General features: G+C 42.6%; 1 protein-coding gene across 3 annotated transcripts in view; it reads right to left on the bottom strand.

Annotated features, from left to right (window-relative positions):
- The window catches only part of LOC138747523 (thyroid hormone receptor alpha), a 471,266-nt gene that overhangs the window by 240,588 nt on the left and 213,933 nt on the right, over positions 1-16,745 (bottom strand). Inside the window, exon 1 of one of the 3 annotated variants that reach the window (XM_069906808.1) lies at positions 4,304-4,389. The exons of the other annotated variants lie outside the window; for them this stretch is intronic. The gene's annotated coding sequence lies outside the window, so the exon portion shown is untranslated. Of the gene's footprint in view, positions 1-4,303; positions 4,390-16,745 lie in introns of those variants that run through there. 3 annotated transcript variants of the gene reach the window in all.

Raw genomic sequence — 16,745 nt, 5'->3', positions numbered from 1 at the left:
GTGTGTGTGTTTGTATGTGGGTGTGTGTGTGGGTGGGTGGGGTGTGTTTGTGTATGGGTGTGTGTGTGTTTGTATGTGGGTGTGTGTGTGAGAGAATGTGTGTGTGAGTGTGTGTGTGGATGGGGTGTGTATGTGCATGTGGTTGTGTATGGGGGTGTGTGTGAGAGAATGTGTGTGTGTGTGTGTGTGTGTGTGTGAGAATGTATGCAAAAAGAAATCAATGTTCTGACTGTGTTTGTGTCAGTGTGAAAATATTCTTGTGTGAATATGCTTGTTTATGAACAGGCACGTTTGAGCATGTCTGATTCTGAACATCTCTTATTTTTGGACAGAAATATTTGTCACCAGATTTCCAACAGTGGGCGAGGGGTCTACTGGTTCAACTCATTCAGATTGTAACCCTTTTGAGTACTTGGATTTCCTTTGACTGCATTGATCCAGCTTCCTGCAGAACAACTCAGCTTACAGAGTGCTGAGCCCTGCTCTGTGATTGGAGCAGAGTTTTCCTCCACTTTGCTATAAACTCAGTGCTGAGCCCTGCTCTGTGATTGGAGCAGAGTTCTCCTCCACTTTGCTATAAACTCAGTGCTGAGCCCTGCTCTGTGATTGGAGCAGAGTTCTCCTCCACTTTGCTATAAACTCAGTGCTGAGCCCTGCTCTGTGATTGGAGCAGAGTTCTCCTCCACTTTGCTATAAACTCAGCTGTACATTGGACAATAGGTACTTTTACAGTGGGAGTCAAAGAAATTAATAGAATACTACACAGCCCATGAAGCACGGAGATACATATTTTATGTATGGTTGAAGGTATGTCCAACAATATGTTAAATAAACTTGGAAAGAGGCTAGTCTCTTATCTGACAGTTGTTTATGTAACAGCAAAAGGTGAATGAGGTGAATGTGTTTCGAATGAACTATTCCTCTTTGATCTCAATATTTTTAACACGCTTGTGGACAATTGTGGGTTTATTTAAAAAAAAAGAATCTTGCAAGTAGTACATAATATTTGATTCAAGGAGGAAAAGTTAGGGGTTAACCAGTATGAAAAAGTTCAGAGTGAGACAGTGAGCCTATATGTGTCCAAGTTTCTATTTCTCTCCGGACCAGTTAGATGCATTAAAACAGCAACAACTTGTTGAATGTTGAATGAACAGTGCCTTGAATGTAGTAAATAGTCTCAAAGATGTTTTCTTAATTTATTTACTGTACAGTTCTAATTACCCCTTGAGTGGTTTTCTAGACCATTCCACAAGACAGCATTGAGTCAACTACATCAGTGGTCCTGAGTCATGTAGAGATAAGGTTTATAAACATGAAGCACATTCAGACCAGAGTCAGGCACAACACTTTAGTGTTTATGGGTACACACATATACATGCTTATTGTTATGTGGTAAACATCTGTGTATCCACTCGTATAGAAAGAAACATGAAAGTCTATAGACGCTGAGATTGTAGTGAAAACACAGAAATGCTGAAGGACTCAGCTGGTCTCACAGCATCTGTAGGATACCGATAGGTTAACGATGTTTAAAGCCTGAGCCCTTTTTAAAATACACGCAAAAATCAGGCAGACACCTTAATTGAAGACTGGAGATTAAAGAGGGAAAAATGGGAAGGGGAGGGGTCCAGAACAACAGCCAAAAGGTTTTATTGGATATGACAAGAAAAGGTGAGAATTGATTTTGGAGATTGAGAGACAGAGCTCGAGGAAATGAGAGAGGGTGATGAAAATTTGAGGAAAAAAGCCTCATTTTACATCTGGGACCTTCCAACTGAATGGTATTAGCATCAACATCCTCGTTCCATTAAATACCCCCTCCCCCATCCCATCATCTTTGTTCATTTAGCTTTGTCTGTCCCCCTTTCCCTCTGCCTCCTTTCACAGAGCCAACATCAATTTTCACCTGTCCCCTTATCATATCCAATTAACGCCTTTTTGCTCTTGGTCTTGATTCCTCTCCCTCTCATTCTTCCCCCTTAATCTCTGAAATGATAGTGATCGTGGCTGCAAGGCCACTTGCGATGACTTACTATTTGATTAGACTTGGCTGCCACCAGGAGCTGACACAGAGCAAGACACACAGTACGCCAGATCCGTAATGGAGACTTGCAGCCTCATGGCCTGCGTCATGGTGCTGTTTACATCAACTTTAAAGTAAAGAACATTTTCCTTCATCCATGTGTTGTCTAAGAACTCACATATATGAACACAAGATGAAACACGATGTCAGAAGTGAGTTAAGGAAATACTTTAAAAGGAAAATCTAAAGTCAGCAACTGATCAGTGAAGGGAAGCTAACAAAGTGAAAAATGGAAGGACTACATGCATCAGCGAAATTTCAGCTGACAGGTAATGTGGCAGAAATTTGGAACAGATTCAAACAATGTTTCGGATTGTATTTAGTGGCAATCGGAGCTGACGAGAAAAGTGATAAAGTGAAAGCATCAGTTTTCTTACATGTCATGGGTGATGAAGCCCTGGACGTGTATAATAACTTCACATTTGCAGCTGAAGGAGACAAAATGAAACTGGAAAAAATAATGCAACAGTTTGAGGCAAACTATACCTAACTGTAACGTGATTTTTGAGAGGCACAGATTTTTCACATGTATTCAGAAAATGGAAGAAAGTATTGAACAGTATGTGATTGAATTGAGAATCAGAAGCAAAACGTGTGAATTTGGTGGACTGACCAACTCACTGATAAAAGACAGACTTGTGTGTGGTATTCCAGATAATAGTCTAAGGGAAAGACTGCTAAGAGAGCAAAATCTAGACCTGGAAAAAGCTCTGTAGAGTGGCAGAAACTGTAAAATTGCAGGCAAAAGAGCTGTTCTGTGAAATTAGCTGCAACATGGATGCAGTGAGCAAGAGCAGACATAAACCGTTTAACAAAAAGCGCGCCAAGGTGGAAAGAGGGGCGTGGCCAGTGAACAACAATGAAAGGGACAATCGAAAGCCATGTTGTCGATGCGGTCGGTGCACAGCACCTACCAAAAAAGTGTCCAGCATATGGTAAAACATGCTACATGTGCAACAAAAGCAATCATTATGCCCATTGATGTAGGAACCAAGTGCACAAAGAAAGGTTCATGCAGTAGATGAAGGAGACAGAGCAATTCTATGTAGATGTTGTGATTGAAAACAAGAAAGAAAACAGAGAATGAATGTTGAGATTAAAAGTGAATGACATATGCATTTCAATTAAATTGGATACTGGAGCACAAATTAATGTAATATCAAAGACTGATTTAAGAAGATTAGACCCAGACCAAAAATGTGTGGAACAAAAGTGAAGGTGACAGGATATTCAGGTACCGATATACCAGTGCACTTCCCACATCAGATGCAAAGATGGAGCTCAGAAAGTCAGAGACAACTAAAGATGAAACACTGAGACAACTGAGAAAAATCACCTTGGATGGATGGCCCAACAAGAAGCAGGACTGCTCACCTGACATTTTAGAGTACTGGAACTGCAGGGTGGAACTATCAGTGGTTGAACACATCATCTACAAAGGAAGTAAAATCCTTATCCCAAAGAGTCTGAGAAAAATAGATGCTAAAAAGGATCCACGGAGAACATCTTGGAATCAAAAAGTGTAAGAAAAGAGCACGAGAGGTGATGTACTGACCAAGAATCAACAATGATATAACAAATGAAGAGTTAAACTGTACAATATGCCGGAAATATCAAGCAAGCAATCCTACAGGACCACTAAAGCCACACCCAGCGCCATACAGACCTTATCAGAAGGTAGGCACTGACCTATTCGAAGATCAAGGGCAGGACTATCTTGTAGTCACAGGCTATTACTCCCTGTATCCAGAGGTGTGTAAACTGACACCACCTCTGCAGATGCTGTAATAACAGATATGAAAGCCATATTCTTCAGACATGGTGTGGCAAGCGAGGTCTTCACAGACAATGAATCCCAGTTTTGCAATTTAAAGTTCCGACAATTTGTCAAAGAGTGGGACTTTGTACACACCATGTCAAGTCCTCATTTTCCACAGTCCAATGGTCTCGTGAAAAAAATCAGTACAGAGAGTGAAAAGACTGATGTACAAGGCAAAAGACAGTGGAACAGACTTCTCCCAGAGCATGCTAGTATACTTCACAACGCCGCTCAGTGTGGTATGTCACCAGCACAACTCCTTATGGGACATAGGATAAGAACAAACCTACCCATCCAGGAGAACCTTCTAAAAACAAAAGAGGGGGAGAAAGTGAGGAAATTCAAAGAACAACAGAAAGAAAAGCAAAAATATTACTATGACAGAGGAACAAAAAACTTACCGGAACTTATGGACTCAGAAGGGAACAATCCTTAGTGAAGTCCAACCAAGATCATACACCATTCAGACAGATGAAGGTGCTGTTCTGCAAAGAAATCGTCAAGAACTTCAAATGGGACCAGCCACAGTAGATGGAAAGACAGATACTGTTGAACAACCTGAATGCGCAGCTGAGAAGACATCGTCTGAGGCAACAACTCAAGGACAATTAATCAGGAGATCGTCAAGAAACGTGAATCCTCCTAAGAGACTCATTGAGCAGATTTAAAGACTCCTGTTCTAGAATGAAGTAGTGCTATCTTATTCGCTCTTCAAGTTTTAGTGTATGTAAATGTGGACACACAAAACAAGTTTAAAAAATGTTAACAATCTTGATAATAATGAAAATGTAAGTTCCTGATGTTAAAGTTAAAATTGCAGAGTTATACAAAGAAAACATGTTAGTTAAAAGTAAGCTACTTTTGTTTTAAGGGAGATGTAATGATAGTGATCGTGGTTGCATAGCAACTACCAACACCTTACTGTTTGATTAGACTTGGCTGCCACCAGGGGCTGACACACAGGATGCTGGATCTGTAATGGAGACTTGCAACCTCATGGCCTGCCTCATGGTGCTGCTTATATCAACTTTAAAGTAAAGAACCTTTTCCTTCATCCATGTGTTGTCTAAGAGCTCAGACATACAAATACAAAATGAAACAATCTCTAGTCTGCCTGTTCTTTCTTATACCTTAAAGCAGGCCTGAAACGTCGGAAATATATCTTTGTGTCCCATCAATGCTGTGAGACTGCCTGAGACCCTCCAGAATTTCTGTGTGTTTTTAATCCATCCATCCCTTCCCATTTTTACAATGGGAGGTGTTTCTACCTTCCACAGCTCAGAGCATACACAACCAAAAAGCTTCTCAAAGAGCTCGTTTGCAGGAGGCTGGAGAGGTTTAAGGAGAGCATTAGACATCTCAGAGACTAGGCAGCCAAAGACTATTAGTATTGCAATGTCTGTGAAGGTAGGCCTTGAGCCAAGTGTCCAATGGATCTGAGACGATGAAAAAAAAAATAAAAGATCTCATCTTTACTCTGGTGATGGGCTGACCAGATTGCAAAGTTAATTCAATGGCAAATGCCTGGGACATTCCTTTCAAACAGATTCTAGTGGGAATCCTATTCAGGATGCAAGTCTATTTCATCTCAGGATTGATGTATCATGCAGTTATTTTGCCAATTTGTACTCCCCACTAGTATCTGGATTCACACATGAAAACAAAATGAAACAAATATCTGTCCTACCAAGTAGAGATAACCTTTAACATTCCAGCTCTGATTCAGCTGCTCACTAACACACACTGGGAAACAAAATCCATGGGAATTCCAAATGAATACAAAATTACAGGCAAGAAAGGGTGTTTTGAAACATCAAACCAAGTTTTTCAGAATCAGAATCAGAACTGGAATTTTTAGTCATGAACAAGTCATGAAATTTGGTGTTTTGTGGCAGCGTCACAGGGCAAACATTCACATAACCACTTTTACAACAATAAATTAAAAAATAAAAATAATAATGCATGAAAAAAATAAAGCAGTGTCTGTGGTTCATTGATGATTCAGGAATCTGATGGCAGCAGGGAAGAAGCTGTCCTTGTCCCGTTGAGTGCTTGTCTTTAGGCTCCTGTACCTTTTCCACGATGGTAGCAGAGTGAAGAGGCATGGCCTGGGTGGTGGGGGGCCTTTGAGGATTGAGGCTGCTTTTTTAACACACCACCTCATGTAGGTGTCCTCGATGGAATGAAGTCTGATGCCTGTGATGTCGCAGGCCAAGTTAACAACCCTCCGGAGATTTTTCTTGTCCTAAGAATTGGTGCCTCCATACCAGGCAGTGATGCAACCAGCCAGAATGCTCTCCATGGAACACCTGTAGAAGTTTACGAGAGTCTTCGGTGACATACCGAATCTCCTCAAACACCTCACAAAGTATAGCCGCTGGCGAGCCTTCTTTGTGATTGCATCAATGTGAAGGTTCCAGGACAGATCCTCAGAGATGTTGACAACCAGGAATTTGAAGTTCTTGACCCTCTCCACTACTGAGCCCTAAATGAGGACTGGGTCATGTTTCCCTGACTTCCTCCTGGTGCACAATCATCTCCTTGGTTTTGCTAATGTTGAGTGCAAGGATGTTATCATTACACCATTCAACGAGCTGATCTATCTCCCCACTGTACGCTTCCTCATTGCCGTCTGTGAATCTGTCGACAACTGTGGTGTCATTGCAAATTTGTGGATACCATTGGAATTGTGCCTGACCACACAGTCATGGGGTTTTAAGTGAATGCAACAAACTGTGTTACACTGGCTAATATTCACCTCTGAATCAATGTCCATTAAGTAGACTCCTTTTATTTATACAAGAGCAAAAAATCTCTTTTCTCTTTTTGAGTCTCTAGTGTTACAGATTATATTATATTTGATATTATATTATATATTAAAAGAGATAGATTGTGCGGCGGGGGGGGGGGTGGGGTTTAGTGTAGGACACCACAAACAGATACTTACACTTCACCTCATTCAAAATGCAAGAGCTTTACTGAAAGAGAGACCATGTCCACAGTGACTTTGAAGAAACTTTGAAGAGTGCCTATGGAGACTTCACAAGTAGGTGTTAATTGGACTGATGCTGTGGAATAAATGGACTGTTGTTTTGATTCCGGTGCCAGCAATCTGTCTGGATGCAGTTTGCTCTTCTAAGAGGGGTCATGTGGTGCAAATGAAACAGTCCAGCTCAGAGACTGATTAGATCTTTCAAAGATTGGATTTGGAGCCCTGCAAGGAGTTCTGGTTTTTTGCAAGCAGAGAGAAAGGAAAAGACCAAACAGGTTTCTTCTCCGAAAGAGAGAGAGAGGGGAATGGCTGGCTAGGGTGTTTCTCCGGAAATAAGGGAAACAAGAGGAACTGTGTGGTGACCTAGAAGAAGAGGTTATCATTTGGAAAACCCATGATGGGGCGAGTTCCTTCGGCAATACACTGAAGTGACTGATCGGAGTGAGTCAGCTTGTGTGTGTTCAACAAGCAACAAATCTCTCTCTGAATCCAACTAGAACCTTCCTGAGTGGTAACCATTTATCTTGCATGCACCAAAGCCTGTTGAAGATTCATAAATGTTAAATTCTGTGCACAGTATAAGAATTGCCTGCAACCAGTGAACTTGGATGAGTGAGAAATGAGATTGGACTGTGAATTAAAGAACTTTTCTGAACTTATACACATTACATACACGTGCACTTAGAATTACAAGGGGGTTAAGTTAAGTTAGGTTAATAGTAATAAGTTTGATCCTGTTTTTATGTTTAAAGAAAATTAAAAGCAACTTTTGTTTTAGTAACCATTTGTCTTGGTGAATTTCTATTACTTCTGGGTTTGGGGTCCTCTGGGTCTGTAACACTAGAAAGAGTCCCAACCTGAAACACTGACTGACCATTTCTCTCCACAGACATTGAGTTCCTCCAGCTTCTTGTTGTTTGCTCTGTCCTTTTATTTATGGATGTGGATGTTGCATCATGTTGGCTGAAGATTACAAAATGTTACCAGGCATCCAAAAATTGTTTTGGTAGCTAAACAGCACATTGGCCTTGATTGTGAACAGATTGGAGTTTAAAAAGCAGGTTTTGTTAGAGTTCCAGTGAGAATTGGTGAGGCCTCACCTGGAATACTACATTCAATTTTGGACACCTTACCAGTATTGGAGACACTATGAAGAAGATTCACCAGTGATCTCCAAACGGAGTTCTGTGGGATTCTCTCTCACTGCTCCCCATCTGTAACCACTTCTCCCCTTGATTACTTTTCCCTCCCTTCTCCGCCTATCATCTCCTGCCTTTGCAACCACCTTTACTCTTTTGCTTGGATGCCTGTTGAAATTTTTCCAGTCCTTGATGAAGGGTCCAACTCCGAAACATTGGTTATGTATTTTTACCTTTGTTACATAAAAGACACTGTTTGGCCTGCTGAGTTTCTCCTGCATTTTGTGTTTTTACTGTCTGCAGAATTTTGTGCTTTATTTCGCCAGGTTACTTCATGGGATGAGAAGCCCTGTGTCAACAAGAGAAGCTCGATATTTTGGAGTTAAATCTGCAGATGCTGGGGTCTACTGCAGTACACTTTTGTCAGCTGCACCAGACATTTTGGGTTCATACTCTTTATTGATTAGATGATTGAGGGATGACATTAATCAAATGGGGTCTTGACGGAATTTATTTTGAGATGTTTCCAGTGGCGGGAGCATCATGCACAAGGAGACATAGCTACAAAATAAGGGCCAGGTCATTTAAAAATTAGGTGTGTTGATAGTTCTTCTCTCAAACGATAGAGAATCTCTGACACAAAAGACAGATTATTTGTAAGTTTGAAGAATTAAAAGATACACAGAAGAGGACAGAATAGTTGTGTCACAATCATATTAATAGGTGGGGTAGACACAAGGGGCAAGGTGACCTGCTCCCGCTGCAATTTTCTAGTGCCCCTGAGGGTGTAAAAAGGACAGAAAAGATTTGTAGACCACATCAACAGATAGAAATGTGGAAAGTGTATATGCGCGGCCAGAATTATATTTCCTCCAGTCAGATTTTATTCACTGGACTTGCAGCAAAACAGGATTAGTGACTTTGACAAAGCAATTACTTCTCTTTTACTTCACCATGCTACAAAATAAGAGTCGAGGTGGTAAATCATCAAAAGTTCACACCTGCACCAGCTCAGCCTAAAATTGCCCCCTTTGAATGAACTGCATTTTTAAAGATAATCTTGGCAATAGTTCAAAGCTGATCGAAACGAACAGCTCCGATGTTAAGATCAATTCAGCACCAGCTTTCAGTGGAAATCCTTGGCTTGTTCTGTATAGGTACAAAGCCATTTTGTCAGCTTGGATATCACAGCTTAAACGTTAGTACAGATAGAGTTAACATGAATTGCATCATGTTAAATGCAGTAACACAATGATCCTGTGTTTTATCTGTTTTTGTTTGAAGCTTGTGCAATGCAAACAATCGAGGGCATCTGTGTAGTCATTTGCAATTCATGAACAGACTCACTGATCAATCGAAAAAAATTATTTTGAGAGAATGAATGCCTTGTCTCTTGTTGTAGGTTTTTAGAGCTATGTTTCAGAATATTGAGAAAAAATTAGCCCTGATTTTTAAAAATATTTCTGAATATGTTGTGAAATTTTAAACATCTGTATTTTTTGTGAAGGAGATCATTTCTTTCACTAAAATGAAGGGAGACAATGAGACATACAAATTAAATATTATTTTTGTGAATTAAATTGCCAGGTAAAATAGTAAAATAGGTTCACAGCCGATCAAGAGTACAAGAAGCAAGAGACGAGAGCTTTATCACTCCTTAAGGATGCATAAATGTGGATCTTATTTTTTTTTAGATTGAATTTGCGTGATTTTACTGGTCTGAAGAAGGTTGGAGGTTATTCACACATGAATGACCAAAACTCGATATGCCGTTTCCTGACGTGAGTTTAGACAGCACACCGGAAGTGTGGTAATGAAAGAGGAGTGACTTGTAACGCACATCTTCGATACACGCTATTCATTAGCCCGTTGTTTATGGAATGCCTGCAGTTCACTTTAGACTGCAGGTGTCCTGGGAAATTTACTAGGGGGTCTAGGAGGTAAAATATCAGAAACGGAATGGCACCCTCATTCCCATTCTCACCTCTTTGCATAGCATGCATCAGCCATAGTATCCATCAGCCACTGGAAAGTATGTGCCGTGTTCTTTAGACCGAAGGTCATGCGGAGAAATTCAAACAAGCCAAAGGGGGTTATGATTGCAGTCTTGGGGACCTCCTGGGGGTGAACTGGGATTTGGTGGTACGCCTGGATGAGGTCACCTTGGAGAACACCCCTGCCCCGTGCAGGTTGGCAGCAAAGTCTTGGATGTGGGGCACAGGATATCTGTTGGGTGTGGTAGCCTTGCTGAGGCGGTGGTAGTCACTGCATGGTCTCCAATCCCCTGCTGATTTGGGCACCATATGGAGGGGGGAGGCCCAGGGACTGTCGGAGCGCCACACGATCCCCAGCTCCTCCATTTCCTTAAACTCCTCCTTCGCCAGGCTGAGCTTTTCAGGAGAGCGTCAGTGCGCCCTGGCGTGGAGCGGGTGCCCTCGGCCGTGGAGAACTGTGGCACCACTATCGACGGGAACTTTGCCAGGATGTGGGTGAACTCATTGTCTGAGAGTGCTATAGAGTCCAGGTGGGGGGCAGGTAGCTGGGCTTCCCCCAGAGGTAGAGAATGAAAAGTTCTGGTGTGCACCAAGCGCCATCCCTCGAGGTTGACAAGCAGGTAGTGGGCACGAAGGAAGTCGGCACCTAGGAGCTGTTGTGCCACTGCCACGAGTGTGAAGGTCCATGCTAACTGGCTGTTGCCGAACTGAAGGGGAATGGTGTGGGTCCCAAAAGTCCGGATGGAGGAGGTGTTGGCTGCCCTCAGTCCTGGGCCCTGTTTGTCATTGTGGGTGTCTCGGCATGAGTGTCGATGATGAAACGCCTGCCCAACAAGGAGTCCCAGACTTAGAGGAGGCTATCGTGTGGGCCGCAGCCATCAATGACGGTTGGCCAGGGTGTTTCTCTGAAACCCGCAGGGTGGGTGAGATTGACGGGCCTCCGTGCCCCATCACTGATGATAGTAGAAGAACTGTCCTGGGGTATTAACTTGCCTCTCCACTGGTCTTGGTCTTGAAGGCGGCAGTTCGTGGGGCTTCTTGATGTAGTCTATGACGGTGCTGGTATCCTTCTTTGCTCTCCAGAGCATGTCTGCCCAGGCTGCAACCCTCCGAGGGTCGCTGAAGTCCTTGTCTATGAACAAGAGGCAGATATCCTCAGGCAGCTGCTCTAGAAAGAATTGCTCGAAGAGCACTCAAGGCTTGTGGCTCTCAGTCAAAGCAAGTCTCACTCATTAGGGCAGATGGGGCCCTGTCCCCAAATCCATCTATATGTAGCAATCGGGCAGTGCAGTCATACTGGGAGAGCCTGACTGTGTGGGTTAGTAGCTCTTTGAGAGCTACATATTTGCCTTGCTCTGGAGGCTGCTGTAGGAAATCTACAACCCTTGCGATGTGTCGAAGCTGGAATTAAACCTCGGCCTGCTCGAACCACACTTGTGGCTGCGACACCCAAAACATAGAGAGTGAGACTGTGTGGATGGTCACTGGCTCAACCTGACCCATCATCTTTGGGTCCAACTGCTGGTTGGACCTGTTGTGGTCACTAATGTAGCATTCACGCTACGGGAACATGGAGAAGAATAACACGCACACCAAAACCTTGGAAAATGAGCTCTGGCCGTCACGCTTATATGGGCCCCAGGCGCTGACGTTACAGCCCCGTGTCATCGGATTGGTCGGTGTTTCATCCAGAGGTCCCCATCTTCCTGCCAAGTGGAGGTCACCTAGGATGACGGCTGGTATTACCCCCAGGGCCATGCGGATGCCGCACTCGTCAGCCATTTTGCAGGCCAGTCCGTGTCTTTGCACGTGGTCTGCTACAATCTCACCCTATCTCAGCTCATCCCTTAATAATGTTCATCACCCCTGCATTTTAGCTTTGATCTTGATGACCCCAATTCATTCTTCACCAGCATCCCACCCTGGTTTTTCCCCATTCACTTCAGCTTATCTCAACATTTGTTGCTATAATCTGTCTCACAAACACCCCTTTTCACTACTCATTTAAACAAAGAAGTGGCAGATGGAGTTCAATCCAGATGAGTGTGAGGTGATGCATTTTGGAAGGACAAACCAGAAGGCTGAGTACAGGGTTAATGGTTGGTTACTTAAGAGTGTGGATGAACACAGGGATCTTGGGGTGCAAATCCATACAGGTGGATAGGATGGTTAAGAAGGCCTATGGGATGCTGAGATTCATTAATAGGGGGATTGAATTCAGGAGTAGAGAGGTCATGTTACAACTCTCCAAATCTCTGGTGAGACCACACTTCGTGTTGTGTTGTGTTCAGTTCTGGTCACCTCATTACAGGAAGGATGTGGAAACTATGGAGAGGGTACAGAGGAAATTTACCAGTTTGTTACCTGGATTGGAAAGTAAATCTTATGAGGCAAGATTAGAAGAGCTGGGACTTTTCTCTTTGGAGCAAAGAAGGATGAAAGGAGACTTAATAGAGGTCTACAAGATTCAGAGAGGCATAGATAGGGTGGATAGCCTGTTTCCCAGGGCAGGAGTAGCAAACACCAGAGGACACCTGTACAAAGTGAAGGGAGGGAAGTTTAGGGGAGACATCAGGAGTAAGTTTTTCACCCGGAGAGTTGTGGGTGCCTGGAATGAATGCCGGGGTGGTGGTGGAGGTTGAAACATTAGGGGCATTTAAGAGATTTTTAAGAACATATGTATTGGCACAGCATTGAGGGCTGAAGGGCCTGTACTTTGCTGTATATTCATTTTATTTTAACTGTCTCCATGAATTTGTTACTCACTATCTCCTCTGGCTCACTGAGAATTCACACCCTCAATTGTCACAGCCGCAATTTCCACCATGCAACCATGTTCCTTCAGCTGCTGAATTTCCTGGAAACTCCATCAAAACTTTACAGCAACTGTAGATTTCTACCTTCACTCCTTACCTTTAGCATGTTAATGGTGCACAATTAATGCAACATTCTTTTATTGGCAGCACCAAACGTTCAATCACATAACTCGCTGTTACAAGAATGCAAGAAATGGCAAGCAGTGCTGACTCTCTGCGTTATGGGGATACCAATGCCCTCAAGAGAAAGGCCCTGCAAAACTTAGTGGACACAGCCCAGAACATCATGAGTAAAACCCTCCCCACCATTAAGAACATCTGCAGGGAGTGCTGCCGTCGGAGGGCAGCAGCAATCATCGTGGACCCACACCATCCAGCACACGCTCGGTTCCCGCTGCTGCCATCAGGAAAGAGGTCTAGGGGCCACAAGACTCGCACCACCAGGTTCAGGAACAGCTGCTCCCCCTCCTCCATCAGACTCCTCAGTGACAAACTCAATCAGGGATTCATTTAAAGACTTGTACTTTTGCACTTTATTGATTTTTTTCCCTCTGTATTGCACAGTCAGTTGTTTACATTTCTTTATTTGTTTACATCTGCACGTTGAGTACAGTTTATTTTTTGCACTACCAATTAGTGGTAATTCTACCTGGCCCGCAAAAATAAAGAATCTCAGGGTTGTATCCGATGTCATGCATGTGCTCTGACAAAAAAATCTGAATCTGAATCAAAGATGCAAGAACCAAGATCATGGCAAATAAATGAGAACAGATTTGTAATCAACAAGACTGAGAAGGCCTGTTGCGTGTTTGTGGTTTGTCAACATCATAGGGAGATACTGTATGGACCCTGTGTACATGTTACCTTCTATTTATTTTCTATTTACACTCATCCTACATGAACCCATTTTTTATTCTTCCCACTTACCCTTTAAATTCTGCCACTCACCTGCACATACGGGGTAATTACATAAGCCAAATGACCTAACAAACAGCTCATCTTTGAGAAGTGGGAGGAAACCAGATCAACCACAGGAAACCCATGGACTCACCAAGAGAATGTCCAAACACCAAACAGACAGCAGCAGGGGTGAAGCAGCCGGCTTCCATTTCTACACCAACCCTATGGCGACAATACATTTGGGATTAGTGCACCACCTTTACAGCGTTGGCGATCAGAACTGGGGTTCGTATATCCTGCGCTGATTGTAAGGAGTTCATTCTCGTCGTGTCTGCATGGGTTGTCCCCCCGGGAGCTCCAGTTTCCTCCCACCATTTGAAATGTACCGGGGGTGTAGGTGAATGGGTGGCATGGACTCATGGATCGAAATGGCCTGTTACTGTGCTGTATGTCTAAATTTAAATGTAAATTGAAAATTTATTGTTTGGAATTCTTTACCAAAATTCTCAATGTGTAGGCTTTGGTGCGATGGAGCAGAATTGAAACATTGTTGGGAAGGCACATTTCAATCCCTTCTGATTAAGTTGAATCCTTTAACTATCAGCATGGGTGAGGTGCAGAAAATATCTTCAGTTACTAAGTGAATCTAAAATCAACGACTGTTTTGGTGGACTAATCTGCCACTAAAATCAATCGTAAAAGCAGTGCAGAATAAAGAAAAGAAAGCAGGCTTTTGTAAGTGGATTCTTCAAAGCGTTAACACCTGGCCAACTCAAGAAAACAACCAAGAAGACCAACTATTACTGTGAGCTATTAAGAGTAAGTTGGTCCCTGTTCATTTACCCCTGATCATGGTCTGTTTCCTTGAGAAAGGACTCAGGCCCAAAACATCAGTTATATATCTTTACCTTCCATGGACACTATGAGTCCAGCTGAGTTCCTGCACCATTTCTGTCTGTTGTTACCTGTTCATTTGCCATTTTATTCTATTTTATGCCATTCACATTCTCAAATTTATGGCATCTGTTATTTCTGTGTGAATTAATAAACTGCGCTTCTGTCTTTATAATCAAAATCTTGCATGTGGCAGAGTGAAAAATGAAACAAATTCCAAAATTAAGATATTATGCAGAAAATTGTTCATTTATATACTGTATCCATAAAATTCTGTAGAGGATAAATTGTTGAAGAATTAGAGAAGGATATTACTTAAACAATGGCCAATATTTGTCAAAACTACATCAATACTGCAGAAATGAATGGTGCAGGTACAAATATTCAAAGAGAAATATCAAGACATAAATCATCTAATTACTTGTAATGCTCAACCAATACCATCAGTAAAAGTTCGTGACTGCAATCTATAGCATGCTATATATGAACATTAAATAAGGTTGGCAAAATAATGGTAATGACTCCAGCTTTACGATGGGAGTTGAAATCACAGCTCTGAAGAACTGAACTGAATAAATCTGTTTCTTCTTGTAGTGGTGGAAGGGGAGGGGAAGGTGGGGGTAGGGGAAGATGGTTGTCAAGGGACAATCGCTGTGAGGCAGTAAAAACTAAACTGATACACTGATGGCTTGAGGCAAGGAATCTGTTCAATAGCTTATTCTGTGTACAAATTCCCAGTCTCACACCAAGTGGTTGATTCCCAATATCCTCTGAGGTGGACGAATAAATCACTCAGTCAGCATCCAAAGAGAACGTCGATTCCCATTCTACAGTCATAATCTTTCCTGGATCTTTCCTGGACCCAACACATTAATGGCATCATGAAGAAAGCACATCAGCATTGTTACTTCCTCAGGAGTTTGCAGAGGGAACCCTGGCTAATTTCGGTAGATGTATGATGGAAATTGTGTTGACCGGCTGCATATTGGAACACCAATACCCTTGAGCATAAAGCCAGACAAAAGGTAGTGGACACAGCCCAGGACATCACAGGCAAAACCTCCCCACCATTAAGAACATCTACAGGGAACGCTGCCGTCGGAGACCAGCTGCAATCATCAGGGATCCACATCACACAGCACACGCTTTGTTCCTGCTGCTACCATCAGGAAAGAGGTCTAGGTGCTACAAGACTCACACCACCAGGTTCAGGAACAGCTGTTACTCCTCCACCATCAGACTCTTCAATGACAAACTCAATCAGGGACTCACTTACGGACTCTTGCACTTTATTGATTTTTTTTCTCTCTCTGCATTGCACAGTCAGTTTGTTTACATTTCTTTATTTGTTTACATGTCTACATTGACTACAGTTATTTTGCACTACCAATAAGTGGTAATTCTGCCTGGATTACAGGAAAAAGAATCTCAGGGTTGAATTCGATGTCATGTATATACTCTGACAATAAATCTGAAATAATTGATGACATCTGTATAAATGGCTTTAAAATGGCTGTTAATGGTGATCATTAGGTTATTATTACTTCATCTTTGAACAAGTGACAATAAACGAACTTGAGACCCTGAATACTTCTCAGGCAGATGTGGATAACCAGGTGGTTGAAAGGATACTGAGGGTTGGAGGGAACATAGAGTTGAGAATATATTCAAAATAGACATTGTAATATACTGAGGAAACCTGGGACTATTTTATGCTAGAGCATGAACACCGACACTGTAAGAGCCACATCACACTTGAGAGTGGTGCACGCGTGGTGAGACACATTGTATCTACACACGACCCAGTAGCTGGATGTAAGTAAAGAAATGAGCTGTTAAACCTACAAGCCTTTCTAGTGTTTATTAGGATCTCCGATGGTATAACCCGGACACACACGGTGGCAGTGCTGGGATCGATCGAAACCCACTCAATATAGAGAAAAAATTTTGAAATAAACATGGAGAGAAGGAAACAAAGAAAAAGCCCCATGATCTGTTCGCCAGGGCTGGAGAAGAAATGGCCACAGCAGCCACAGCAGAATCACACCCAGTCATGGTCGGGGAAGTCGACGACATCTTAGAGGCTTTCAAGAAGTTCAAGCAGAAGT

This window comes from Narcine bancroftii, chromosome 12, assembly GCF_036971445.1.
Source record: "Narcine bancroftii isolate sNarBan1 chromosome 12, sNarBan1.hap1, whole genome shotgun sequence".
Lineage (NCBI taxonomy): Eukaryota > Metazoa > Chordata > Chondrichthyes > Torpediniformes > Narcinidae > Narcine > Narcine bancroftii.
This window is presented reverse-complemented; position numbering and strand designations above follow the sequence as displayed.